Source organism: Corvus kubaryi, unplaced genomic scaffold (genome assembly GCF_017639235.1).
Source record: "Corvus kubaryi isolate FWS band 111438036 unplaced genomic scaffold, C.kubaryi_AGA036_p1.0 37396, whole genome shotgun sequence".
Classification (NCBI taxonomy): Eukaryota; Metazoa; Chordata; class Aves; order Passeriformes; family Corvidae; genus Corvus; species Corvus kubaryi.
In genome coordinates this window covers 18723300-18736947 of record NW_024581135.1, presented here as the reverse complement: position 1 = coordinate 18736947, position 13648 = coordinate 18723300, and the positions used below count along the sequence as shown (strand labels likewise).

Sequence of the window (13648 nt, the reverse complement as noted above, 5' to 3'; positions counted from 1 at the left end):
TTCATCTTGCACTCTATGTGTAAAAATCTGAATTATCTGAAAAATTATCATATGCCTATTTTATGTGAGTACTTAGGTATCTATTGTCATGTAAACCATGCTCAATACAAAAAAAAGCTGTATAACTTCACAAAGTCATTTCCAGTGGGGTTTTTTAGTACTGGAAATAATAGAATTTAACATATTATGGATTTCCATATTTTTGCCTTTGATTGAGATACAAACTTTAAGTATTTTCAACAGTTCTGTCCCATCTGGGTGCTCTGGTGACTAATGAATCCTGTACTTGGGCTCTGGTCTTTCCCTCACTATGGAGGGGCACTAGTAACATCTAGACCCTGTATGTAGTTGCCTGGAACTTTTAGATTCTTAATAGCCGACAGGTTTACTTTTATCAAATCTGGCTAAGATTAGTCTTTGTGTTTAAAAAACCACCGTGAGGAGGGCAGGAAGCAAAAACTTTAGAATAATTTTCTTGATATCCTTAAGAAATAGCGTTAAAACAGTGGTGCTAGTACCGCATTTCCATAGCCTATTCTTTACATATGGTGATTGACTTGTGGACCTTCTTCTTTGTGGAGACTTTGTTCTTGGTGTCTTTGAAAACCTTTCATACTTTCATATTCTGGTGACACCAGTGATCTTTTCTGTTGACTTGCTGGCAAGAAGCTGTGCATCCAACACTTAGGAAATGCAAAGCTGAGAATTCCTTTCCCCTCCTTACTTTTCCTGTACTTACAGCTTCTTCTGGATAACCCTTGCTGCAGAGATCCTTCCTGTCTAGTTATATCAGCATGAACTTCTTAGGCAGGTCAGAAGGGAGCAATCTTTCAGTTAAGTGGTGATGTGTTTTGTCAAGTGATATATTTCTTTGGTGTATGGGGGCTGTGACCTAAATTTTGACATTTTAATTTTTTACTCTTCATCTGTTTTACATGTGAAGCTCGTGTAGTCAAGTAATTTCTAAACCATGTGGGTTCTGCTGTTGGAATGAAAGGTGGTTTTTTTTGTCCATTAATTATTGTTTCTGCTCACATAGCAGTTATCAATAGTTTTTTGACAAATTCTTGCCACAATTCTACTGGAGATCGACACTCTTGTGTGATGTTCCTAAACATGCTTAACACGTCCTTCTTGTTTGGAAAGTTGCCAGCAGAAATATAATTTCTGTTTTGGATGTGTGATGTGCTGAAGTTAATGGAAAGCTCTGCGTGTTTTGCAACTCTCAAAAGTCTTAAAATAAGCCTTTAATGTAGCCCTTTAAAATAACTCTTTAAATGTACGGAATCAAACTAAAACCATATGTTAGTCTATATTTGTAACTGTTTTTCATAAGACCATATGCAGAGAGAGATTCTACTAAAAAAATGTAGCAACAAATATATTTGTGTGCTTAGTTGTTGGAGTATTATAAACGGCAGTTTTGGTTTATGTCAGTTTAGCATTCATTCTTGCAATCTCTTTTCTGGTTACGTGTATTTTTTTCCTCAAAAGGTACCAGTAAAGACAGTGAACACTTTTATTTTGTTAATTTTTTTTACCCTGTAAGTAGACCATGAAGCTTTGGTGAGACAGCCTGTCAATCTTGTGTAGAATTTTTGGGAGCCCCTGGTTCAGAAGGTCAGTGTTGAAATTCTACTCCAGTTCACAAGTGTATGGTCATATGCTGCCATCTGTCTGCTCTGCGGCTGGGAGTTAATAGTGCACCATTAATGTTATGTACCAAATTGCAGCTATTTTTTGTGTTTCTGAAAAGCTGTTAAGACTTCTGATTCACTGTCTTATCTCATTTTAAATTAGTTTTTTGGTCTGCTTTGGCTCTTCATGGGAAAGCAAATTGTAAGGCTGAAAGGTTTGACATCCCCAAAACAATGCCATTCTTAACATTTTATAGAATGCAAGAAGAACTGAATTAGTGTTGTCTGTGATATCTGTCATTCTCACAACTATTATTGTGTCAATGTACCACCATATTCCAAAATACTATATGATAACTTGAAATGTTAATTCAAGCCAAAGCCTGTGATGGACTTTTTATTGACTCATTTATTGTAAAAGTCTTGAGACTGAATTGGGACTGACTAGCAACCTGCCAATTCTGTATATTAAAGACTATTACACATTATTATTTTGACAAAGATTGTAAGGGAAGAAAGAAATGGCATGTTGTGGTTTAAACCCTGCTGGAAAGTAAGTACCATGCAGATGCCTACTCGCTTCCCTCCATGTCTACCCCCCCGGTGGGGAAGAGAATTGGGAAAAAAAAGCAAAACTCATGGGTTAGACAAGAACAGTTTAATAATGGGAAAAATTATAACAACATTAATTATAATAATAATAACAACAATAATAATAATTATTATGAAAATGAGAGAGAGAGAGGAGTAAAACCCAAGAGAAACAAGACACACTTGCTCACCACCTGCTGATCGATGCCCAGCCCATCCCTGAGCAGTGATCGGCCCCTCCTGGCCAACTCCCCCCAGTTTCTGCACTGAGTGTCACCTCCCACGCTATGGAATATCCCTTTGGCCGGTCCGGGTCAGCTGTCCTGGCCATGCTCCCCCCAGCTCCTTGTGCAGCTTCTCACTGATGGAGCATGGGAAACCGAAAAGTCCTTGGCTATGGGTAAGCACCACTTAGCAACAACCAAAACATCAGTGTGTTGACAAAATTGTTTTCATATTCAATTGGAAGCACAGGATTGAAACAGCTACTATGAAAAAATTAAGTCTATCCCAGCTGAAACCCAGACATAGCACAATATTTTTGTAAGTTTCATAAATTGATTCAATTTTTTTTACAAATGTTAACATTTCAATCTTGCTTAGGTGCCATTGTGTCCATTTGAAGTTACAGTACATGACCAAGTACATGGTGAATACGAAATACTTTGCATAGTTCACATCACATCTGTTAGACCATGTCAACAGTAAGAAAAAATTTGATAATTTCAAATTAGAAAAATAGATAATATGAAAAATTTTGAAATTTATCATTTTCAACCTTGAAATTGTCAATATTGTCTTAAATATTTATTACTTATAATTGTACTGTATTTTAGTGAATTCATGTCTTCAAAAAATAAGAAATGAAGATATGTATTTTTCAGGCAGGAGGACTAGTTTCTATGTAGATCCTGTGTCCGAGGTTTTTATTTATACTCCAAACTATTTAACCAAAAAAAAAAAAAAGAAAAAAAAAAAAAAAAAAGAAAAAAAGAGGTGTTTGTTTTTCAAATACTAAACATTTACAAATCTGCTTCAGACATTGATTTCCTTTATCTAAGCCCTAGATAACCCCTTCAGATTAAAAGCAAAGTTATTTGTTATTGCAATAATCATAAAGAATAACAGTTACATTTTCTAAAATAGGAAGGCAACTTGGAAAACTGTGCATATATTTTCCTTGTAGTCAGCCATTTCATGACAGTAAAACAAATCAAGAGAATATATCTTTTATAAAATGTGGGTTTGTTATTATTTAAACTATAATTTTCCCACATAAACAGCATTGTGCAGTTTACACATATGCAAAAACACTTGTAAAATTGAGTGATTAATGGAGGATCATCATTGACATCAAACTGTAGGGGAATGAATTCTGTATCATTATGTTCCTGTGAGGAACATGAAGGTAATAAAATCACCATTTATTCTGAGGTTTTTTTAGGGACACATGCTCTTACTACTATTACTAAATTTAATACACAGGCTGTTTTTAATTAGGAAATTAAACAGTTTTCAATTTTGATCTTTTTTAATGAGATTTATGAATGCTTTTCAGTGAAGACTGGTTTTGTTTCAAAATAGTTCCGCTTCCTGCAAATAACACAACCAAGTTGTCAAAGCACCTTGATCATTACTGATTTAGAAGAAGGTAATTTATTAAATATAGGATTAAATATAGTAGGTTTGTTGTTATTATTTAATATACTTTTTTTCTTTCCAAGTAGATCATGTTCCTTAAGTTTCTTATATAGGCATTATGAAAAATTCACGACAGAGACCTGTAAACCCTGGGGAAATGTTATTCATAACAGACCTAAATGGTATAATTTTAAGTAATCTTTTTACAAACCGTATTTTTAGTGGTACTCACCCAGTAACTCTGTCTCAGAGTATTTTTTCATGAAAATCATATGAAAGGTATTTCTTTCCTAGCTAGAGCTTGATTCAGAATGCAGTACCTCTAGCAATAATAGCTTAAGCAGTCGCTTGAGTGCCTTCAGTGTTTAAACAGCTGCACAGTCAATTTAACTCAGTATAAAAGTATCCATCATCAGATAGTCCATTTTGGTTAAACAGACAGTGGATGTTATGCAGTCTGAATTGCTGGGAGGATAAATCACATAATCAAAATGTGATTCTAAATAATATGACTCATCTGAAACTGCTTAATCCTATCTTCTGAGACCATTGTAACAAAAAAGATGATTATATTGTGTTTATCAAAGCCACTGAGAGTAGTACAATTTTCTGTGGAGATTGTGTGCTTTTCCTTTGTTCCAGGTTTAATTTGGTAAATTCATGGGTAAATTTGCATTCTTTCTGCTCAGTAGATTCTGCATGTACCACTACTTAAAATTACTGTAAAAACTCAAGAAGATGTCCAGCATGAAAGTCTGAATGAGGACTTCTCCTTGAGGGATTCCTGCTGCCATGATGTCAGTGAAGATTCTTGCATCCTTAGCCTTGTTTTCATCTGTTCTTCATTTCTAGGTAGCCTTTTAACAACACATGTCTAAGCACTCGTGCTCATGATGTGGTTGTAGTTGTCGATGCAGTGTTCTGAAAATTAGGGATCACAGCCGAACGAAGACTTCAGTAGTGGATTTTTTTGGTTTTTTCCTGGCATCAGAAGCTCTGCTAGGAGATTTTCATCAGTGCTAGGAATTAAATCAGCAGAAGGAGTTACAAAGATGGGATGAAATTAAATGAAATTAAATGAGACAGAATAAATTTTATACCCATGGGAAGCTTCACAGTTTCTGGGTTTTCTCTTTGATTCAGAGTGAAAACTTTCCCAGCAGTATGAAATTTGAAAAGTCTGACCAGTTTTGAAGTAATTTTGAAGTGTGTTCTCAAAAAAGTTCCCAATTACATGAATTTTTTTTTCTCATCTCTTCTGTTTCCTATGAAAAAAAAGTGTATTATTCTTTAATTTTCCTTCCAGTCTTCCTTCCAGTTTGTCCCCTCAAACTTGCTCCACAGTTTGCCTTCTGCCTAAGTACTACAACTTGTCCTTTCTTTCATGATGCAATCAACTACTCATACTGTGTTGAAAGCATGATGAGTAAATGATACTGTTTAATGTTCTTATAAATGTCTATAATTTTATCTGTGAAAATAATGCAATTTCACTGAATGGAGGAATTTATCTTCTAGTACCAGTAAGGGAACTCTCTGATTTGTGTGTGACAGAAGTCCACAAAACAGATCGAAGTGCCATGTTGTTCAGAATGGTTGAATGCATCTTTCTGCTCAAGAAAAGAAAGAAAAAAATGGAAAAAAGATCTGTTTTCAGCTAACTGTATTTCAGCAATCATAATCCTTTGATATTAATCTGGATGCTCAGGGTCTCCAGCAACGCAGCAATCCCCTTTGAGGATCTAACTGTCCTCATAACACAAATGCTCCATTTATTTTTCTATTTGGTTTCAGCCTCTGAAACAAAAGCTGGACTAGAAAGCCCTTGCTAGAAAGAAAATCCCTGCTGGAGAGGCACTGCTAAGAAATAGTGTCTCATTAAGTTTCCCCAAGACTTTAATCTTGCAGTTACTAGTGGAAAACTCACAAAACAGCTCACAACTCTCCCATCCTCAAGCCTTTAGAAGTGTAATCCATTTATAAAACAGACTTGGTTGCTCCTGTTTCCTTTAATGTGGGTAGCCTCTTTGTCTCATGTGAGTCTGCTTTCCATCCATTTGTATGCTTCTCTCTGAAAGTGTGAGACCAGGTTATTAGTAAATGAGTGTTCTTGTCAGGCTTTCCAGAAATGCTGTACAGATGAAAGTTTAGGTCTGTTATATGAAGGTTAATACTCCGGCCTGATAATACTGGATGGGCTGGAATAGTAAGTGCAAGAAGCAAACAAAAATATCTCAGTTGTACTTTAACCTTGTTAGAACCAGAATGGTTGCGCCATCAATGTGAGTTATCTAGTGGTGTGATAAGAATAAAGAGCGATGTCAATATGGAATATGGTATACCTGACAGGCACTTAAAGGAAGATGAAGTTCACATTTGATAGATGCTATTAGTAAAACTTCACAGGCACCCTTTAGCCAATCCCCTGCCATATGACTTCCTGTCCTACTGCCCAAATTCAGTGGAACTAAGTGAGAATTTTGAATGTTCAGTGCTGGAGAGAAGAAAGTCATAAGCCAAGAGAGGGGCTGCCTCTTCCCTGACTTCATTCTCTCACCTTCCTCCAAATTCAAATTTTATAGTGTAGCAGTCCTTTCAGCTCACCTGTCAAATTCCTGTTATCTGTCATGTTTATATCGATAAGGTGTGTAATCCACCTTTGCTGCTTGAAAATAAGATGGTACTCATCACTGGGTAAGTAGGTCAAATCCAGCTTTTTATGATTACTGACATTCCCTTTATGGCCCTGTTGTACTCCTGTCAGCTGTAGCACACATGTAGAAGCATTCAAGGTAACAATAAAGATAGATGGGATAATGGCTGCAATCTGCTTCTGCACTGAGATGTAGTGCCACTGCTTTTGCAGTGCAGGTCAGCTTCCAGTGGGCACACTGAGCATCATCATTTATTCATTGATCTCTGGTTTGAATGAGTAAGTATTGAGACAGAACTATATGTCTGCCCAAGGTGCCTCCTTATCCTGGAGATAAGGAAAGCTTGCTTTGCTGTAAATCAGAGTTTTCTATCTTCAGGAGAATCAGCCCAGTGCCTTCCAAGACAATTAAGAGCTCTGTGGAAATACATGAAGTAAATGTACTTCATAAAAATACAGGAAATAAATGAAGTACATTATCAATTGCTGTTTTTTGGCCTCATGGGTAACCTAGGTGTTTTGCACATTCTTCTTGAAGAAAAGGAAAAAATCCCACACTGAGTAACAAATAATTTGTTTCATATCTATAGTAATAATAGTTTTAAGTTTCTTAGACTACTAGTATTTTTGTCCTTTTAATGTAAATACTGTATTATATATGTGGTTGCCTACCAGGTGTTACTTGTCATATTTTTTAACAAAGGTGTAACAAGGATAATGATGGAAAAAAAATACACAGAAGGAAACCAAATGCAGTGTGTCATCTCTTACAAATTTTTGAGTCTCAGGTGTCAATTGCTGCAGGTCTTATTCATCATAGACATATTTTCCTATTTTAAATACTCAAAGTTCCCTAAAACTTACTTATTTTTGGTGCTGAGAGACCTAGCTAGTTTTATTTCTATTCCTGCAGAAAAGAGGGGAACCTATCAAGTCTAGAAAAGGCGATGGTCTCAGAATTATATATATTAGTATAGTAAATATTATTAGTAAATAAATACCAGTTTTCTCTACCAAATATAGTTTTAAATTGTTCTGATTTTCATGTTTATTTGATTTGGGCCATTTAAAGTAACTCTGTGCACCTTGATCTAGTGAGAATGTAATGTAGAAAAGAAATCAGGCTAAATAAAGATAAATAAATAAAGTAATTAACAGTACTCTGCTAAAAAAAAAAGTGAGAAAAGGTAAAACAAGCATCTAAAGAAGCTGTTACCCAGTTTAACACATCAGGACATGAATGTCCTTTCATTTGACACATGTTCTGACAGCAAGTGGCAGCTATTGGAAATAATAATCCTTAATAGAATATTAGCTTGAATGAAAATAATTTCCCATTAGAAATTGGTAATTCTATTCCTAAAATTCATCAGAGACAACCCGCATCTTCTGAAAACAATACAAAACAATCTCTGACACTAAAAGTTATGATTAAAAATTAACAGTTCAAGATCAAGTCATCGAGCTTCATTCTCATGTAAAAAATTTTTCAATACATTTACTATTCTATTCACATAGAATGTTTAAAGTTTTCTCTCCTGTTAATTATGCCTGTGACTTAAGGCATGGAAATGACTGTCAATTTTTTCATTTTCTTCTTCTTAAATCATAGTGTTTTTCTTTGAATTACTGCTATTCAACAGAAGTGAATCAGGGAGTGATTCAGAGAGGGTTCCCTTGGTATTTCATAGGAATGGCAGAAGTCTCTTCTCAAGTTAGTACAGTACATAAATGAGGAGTAATAATGTACTCCTCAGTGCAACTACATCTGTAAATAAGATCAGATTCTGAGTATACAGGTAAAGAGACCAGGCAATGGCTACAGATCAGACTTCATTTTAAGGAAAGAAACAGAGTGGACGGGGTATCTATGTAGCTCTCTGTAACTACAGGTTAGTAAAATAAAAAAAAAGAGGGTAACCTTTTGAAATTCAACAAAAGCAAATTCAGGCCCTGCACCTTGGGAGGAATAAGCACACACATCAGCACAGGCTGGGGGCTGACCTGCTGGGAAGCAGCTCTGCCGAGAAGGACCTGGAGGTCCTGGTGGACAACAAGCTGTCTGTGAGCCAGCAGTGTCCTTGTGGCCAAGAGGTCAATGTTGTCCTGGGATCCATTAGGAAGAGCATTGCCAGCAGGTCTCCTCAGCCCTGGTGGGGCATGGAGTGCTGTGTCCAGTTCTGGGCTCCTCAGGACCAGAGGTATATGGAGGTTCTGGAGTGGGTCCAGCAAAGGGCTACAAAGGTGAGCAGGGGTCTGGGGCACCTCACTCACAAGGAAGGGCTGGGGGAGCTGGGCTTGTTCAGCCTGGACAAGACTGAGAGGGACCTCATCAATGTCTGAAAGTGTCTGAAGGGAGGGTGTCAGGAGGATGGATCCAAGCCCTGCTTGGCACTGCCCATCAATAAGGCGAGAGGCAGTGGGCAGGAACTGATGCACAGGAAATTCCACTTGAATGTGAGGAAGAACTTTATTGTGAGGGTGACTGCACTGGAACAGATTGCCCAGAGATGTTGTGGAGTCTCCCTTGCTGGAGATACTCAGGAGCCACCTGGACACAATCCCAGTAACGTGCTCTAGGGCACTCTGCTTGAGCAGGCAGGTGGACCTCAGGACCTGATGCTCTCCAGCGGTCCCTTCCAGCCTTACCCATTCTGTGATCCACTTGGCAATGTGTTTACTGGTTTGCTACAAGGAAATAGTACATGTTGTCTTACCTTCAGTGTTATGTATAGAAAATGCTGATAAATACTTCTCATAGAATCACAGAGTCATAGAATTGTAGAATGGTTTGTGTTGAAAGGGACCTTAAAGACCATATAGTTCCAACCCCCCTGCCGTGGGCAGGGACACCTCCCACTAGACCAGGTCAGAGCCCTATCCAACCTGGCCTTGAACACTGCCAGGATGGGGCATTTAGTAACTTTTTCTCTCACTATGCTCTCCAGAGGGTTTTCTTCCCGCCTAAAGCTTTTGGACCGCTCATTCTTAAAATACAGTTTTGCTGTTAGGTGAGGGTGCCCTCTTATGGAGACTGAGCACAAAGTCCTGGTGATGTTTCCAAGACTTCTTAGTGGGCTTAGTAAACTTCGTGTATTTTACAAAACAACACAGTGGGCGCAATAACTACAGCAGGTAGACAAGTAACAAAATGTTTAATTTTTTTTCTTGTCTAGTTTAATTAAATGTTTAATTAAATGTTTAATAAAAGTAGTGACTTTCTTTGAATAAGCATCTTGTTTCTTCATAGTAGGGTCCTATGAAAATCTTTCTCTTTATGGTAGTTTTGCCTTTGACTTCAATAACAATTAAATTTCTCTTTCAATTTCAAGTATAAATTGTGCAATTAAAACTGATCGAGAGAAAAATTAGTCAACATATGGAGAAAAAAGACAGTAAATGTGAATGGCTGGGGTAAGACTTGATTTAAATTAATAAATTTTGAAAAGCACCTAATCTTTGCCCACATTAATTTTCAATATTAATTTATTAACACACACTTAGGCTTTAAGTCAGAATACAGATATGTATTTCATATAGTAGATCCAACTTCATCTGCATTACTATGTGTGTTTTCACGTTGGAAAATGCTTACATTGATGTTGCTGTGAAATGGAGATTTCTACAAACCCATTTTATGAGTAGAAATATTTTCTTCATTTCATAGTAAAAACTTGTTTAATATTAAATATATATTTCTTCGTGTTCTTTCGCCTCTAAAAGTGCTTATAAAATGGCAAGTAGAATGCTAGTAATATTTTTCATCTATCCACAATTTTCTGGTCTGTTATATTCCACCCTCTCAGGTATAATAGATGTGACAGACATACACAGCAATGCAGAGGATTTTCCTTCTGGACACATCAGGATAATGTGACTGGAAATATACGTGCAAAATCCATGTCACATCCAGGTGAGTTTTGATGCTCTAGTGCAGGACAAAAGAATCAGTTATAATACTGAAATATTGTATTAATATTTCTATTAATAGTCAAAATTAAGCAGTGGTTTAGATATTTGTGTGCAGATGAATTGCTTACCCAAGGTTTAAACAAAACACATTTTTCTGCAAAATACATTTTTCTATCCACTTTGCCTCATCTTGTTTTTTTGTGAAATGGCAAAAGAATGTGTTTCAAAAGTAAAATCAATAATCAAATGTTGCAAGTGCCAAGCTATCCAGTGATGTTTTACAATAAATTCTTAGTTTGATCTCTCTACAGTGCTGGCTTAGTCACTCATATTGTAACCAAAAACAAGCAATACAAAAGGTGTTTTAAAAATACTAATTTTCTTTAAAACTTATTACAGTCAACAAGTCAAGAAGTTCAATTCAGCCTCCTGTAAACAGGATGTATTTCTAAATGGCAATTCCAGTAAAATAAGATAAATAAATCAATATGCAAGTCTTGAGCAGGAAGTTGGAGACCACTGTTGGTGAGCTGTTGAAAGAGGTGAAAGAGTGAAAGCGGGACATTAATTCCCTTAATTCAAACCATTGTCTTGAAACAGTGTTTTCTGTGCATCCTCTGAGTCCACTGACACTGCAGCCCAGTGAGACCTTTCAGGTACTGCTTCTACATTGCTTTGGAATGGGTGTACTACAGGAAAATCTGTAATTGGAAATTTTGACTGCTGCTTACTTTTTCAATTTTTTTTTTTTATAAAGTTAGATAATTTCATAGCCATCTTCTAATTCGTTAGCAGATTTTAGAAGATCTTAATGTGTCACTGATAATAGTCCACTATTTCTGTAGTTCAAGCCAGTGGTAGATATACTGTGGAAGGCAAGAGGAATCATGGAGCCAGCAACACATAACTTTGTACAATTAGTAAAGAGTTTGGTGAAACAGCACTTCAGAACACTGTACTTTTGGCTTTATGGCTATTTATTTACATACTATGTATTTCGGGACATATATTGTCTATGATAATATTGACACATTTAATCAAGAAATATCTTGCATTGAATTTAACTTCTAATTCTTAGACCACTGTCATCACATACATAACAACTCTCCTGTAGAGTGCCATCCAAATGGCTTATCTTAAAATACAGGATATATAGTAAAGGAAAGTCAGGAGAAGATAGACAATGTCATGCCAGAAAGAAACACCTGACTGGACAGGTAGTGTAGTCTGATGGTACAATTTTTAAAGAAAATTTTACAACTACTAATTAAGAGGAAGGGAAGATTAAAATAAACTCACGTTTAAAAATTCCAATGAAAATTTGTTTTGGACTGCTGAGGAAGTTGCTGATCTTGGCGCACTGCAGAAACATCAGTGAAGCAGCTCCTGACACAGCAATATTTCATTACTGACAGAAGAAAGGATTGCTGGAGAAGAAAATAGGATTATTTTAATTTCCCAGATATCCAATCCTTGTGAGGAGACCATGACATTAATATAAACATTGTGACTTTAACATGGCTGAATTCCAAGCCAAGACTTTCTGAAACCAATTATTGACCGTCTCCTTGCTGATCATGCTCATGAATAAAAAGTTAGCAGATTATATGGTATAATGTTCTTCAGTGGGAAGCGTGGGCAGAGGGTAAGTCTGTTCTGTTCTTCAGGATGATCTATTGTAAGTAGCGAAGTAGATAAGGAACTAAAGGACTAAACAGGTCAAAAATTGTGGTTTAGCATTTAGAGGAAAGATGCTACAAACTATGCTAACAAACTGGAGTGATTTCCATTCTGTTAGTACTCCCATTTGAGTCATTTATATCAAGATAGGTATTAAACATTCTTCTTCCAATATCTTTATATTCAGCACATGTTTGTATCCATGCTTTACTTCTCTCATATATAGGATTAATGAGATTATAAATAGTACTATCACTGTTTTTATTCAGGTGGCAATGCAGCTGCTAAGAAATGTATTGATTACAAAGCCATATCCACTTTGAACACTGAGTGGTGCTATCATATTAAATATTGCAATTCACTCTTCTCCCTTGGAAACAGGTTGTACCACCTGATAAACCCCATCAATTTTCACTTATTAATTAGCAGTTAGAGTTATGGTCCTAGTAATAATTGTGGTATTATTGTTTTTGTTGGTTTTGTTATAGTTTTAGGCATCACTAAAACTTTGTGAAACCAGAGGCCAAATAAGTAGAGTAGCTGTAGTCTGTACTCATTGTCTGTGCAACTCTAGCACTGAGTAATTGTAGCCAAGTAATTAATTGCAGTAGATGTCTTTATATAAACAGATTAAAAACAGGACTGCTGTGTAGGGATGCTTTTGAATGACCTATTTCAATTTAATATAACAAATTACATATTTAATATTAATTTAGCATTCTGTGTTGTAAGAAAATCTATTGGTTTTATAGTGCACATTACTTTTAAAAGCACTGTCATTATTTGCTGACTACATAATATTCATTCTCTGGAATATCACAGGGCTGTCAGTCCCTAAGGCAAGTATTACTTTTCCAGTAACATGTACTGAAATATTACAGATTTCCACATGGACAAGGCATTCGGAAAGCAATTGTGTATCATCACTAAAATGTGGAAATTTTAAGGAAAGAAAAAAAATTGGAAATAACTTAAAAGAACATTGAAAAAAGGGGGGAACTCTCTTTATGTGGGTTGAGTTTTGAGAGATGAGGAAAAAATAGAATTTTGCCTCTGCATGTGATCTCTTTCAGTTTAACATTCAATTTTAAGTGCATACGGAAATCTAAAGGATTTTGTTTGTAGTCACTGAAATCGGGTGTCTCTTGTGCTAAATTACAGCTTCTTAGGATATATGTTATCAAATAGTGTTACAATAACAATACTGCAGGGAGCGAGTGCCTTTTCTGTTTTAATTTAAATGGATGTACTCAAGGAGCTAGTTTCTTGGAGCCAGTCAGGAGTAATATGGTTACTGTTTCAAGCAGGTTCCATGTGGCTGGGTGCTGCTACCAAATCAGGAGAAATGGCTTAAGTGCGCTATAGAACTTGTGACCTGCTGCCTGTGCCAAAATAATAGAAATGAAGAGGAAAATGCCTTCTGAGCATCTCCTCCTCCCTTGTCATGATATGCTAGTGCTGCACAAAGATAAGCAAGATTTTGGGCAAGAAAACATGAACACAGAAACCGGATCACTTAAGAACATTTTCAAAT

At 36.2% G+C, this 13648-nt stretch overlaps 1 long non-coding RNA gene across 6 annotated transcripts in view; it reads right to left on the bottom strand.

Moving 5' to 3' along the window:
* Positions 1 to 2284: 2284 nt before the first annotated feature.
* The window catches only part of LOC121670482, a 110118-nt gene continuing 98754 nt past the window's right edge, over positions 2285 to 13648 (bottom strand). For 3 of the 6 annotated variants that reach the window (XR_006018147.1, XR_006018151.1, XR_006018148.1), the window contains exons 5-6: positions 11734 to 11861; positions 2285 to 4888 (exon numbers count right to left, since the gene is read on the bottom strand). This is a non-coding gene — a long non-coding RNA (uncharacterized LOC121670482). Of the gene's footprint in view, positions 5480 to 9384; positions 10965 to 11733; positions 11862 to 13648 lie in introns of those variants that run through there. The other 3 variants (XR_006018150.1, XR_006018149.1, XR_006018152.1) reach the window with 3 other exon arrangements.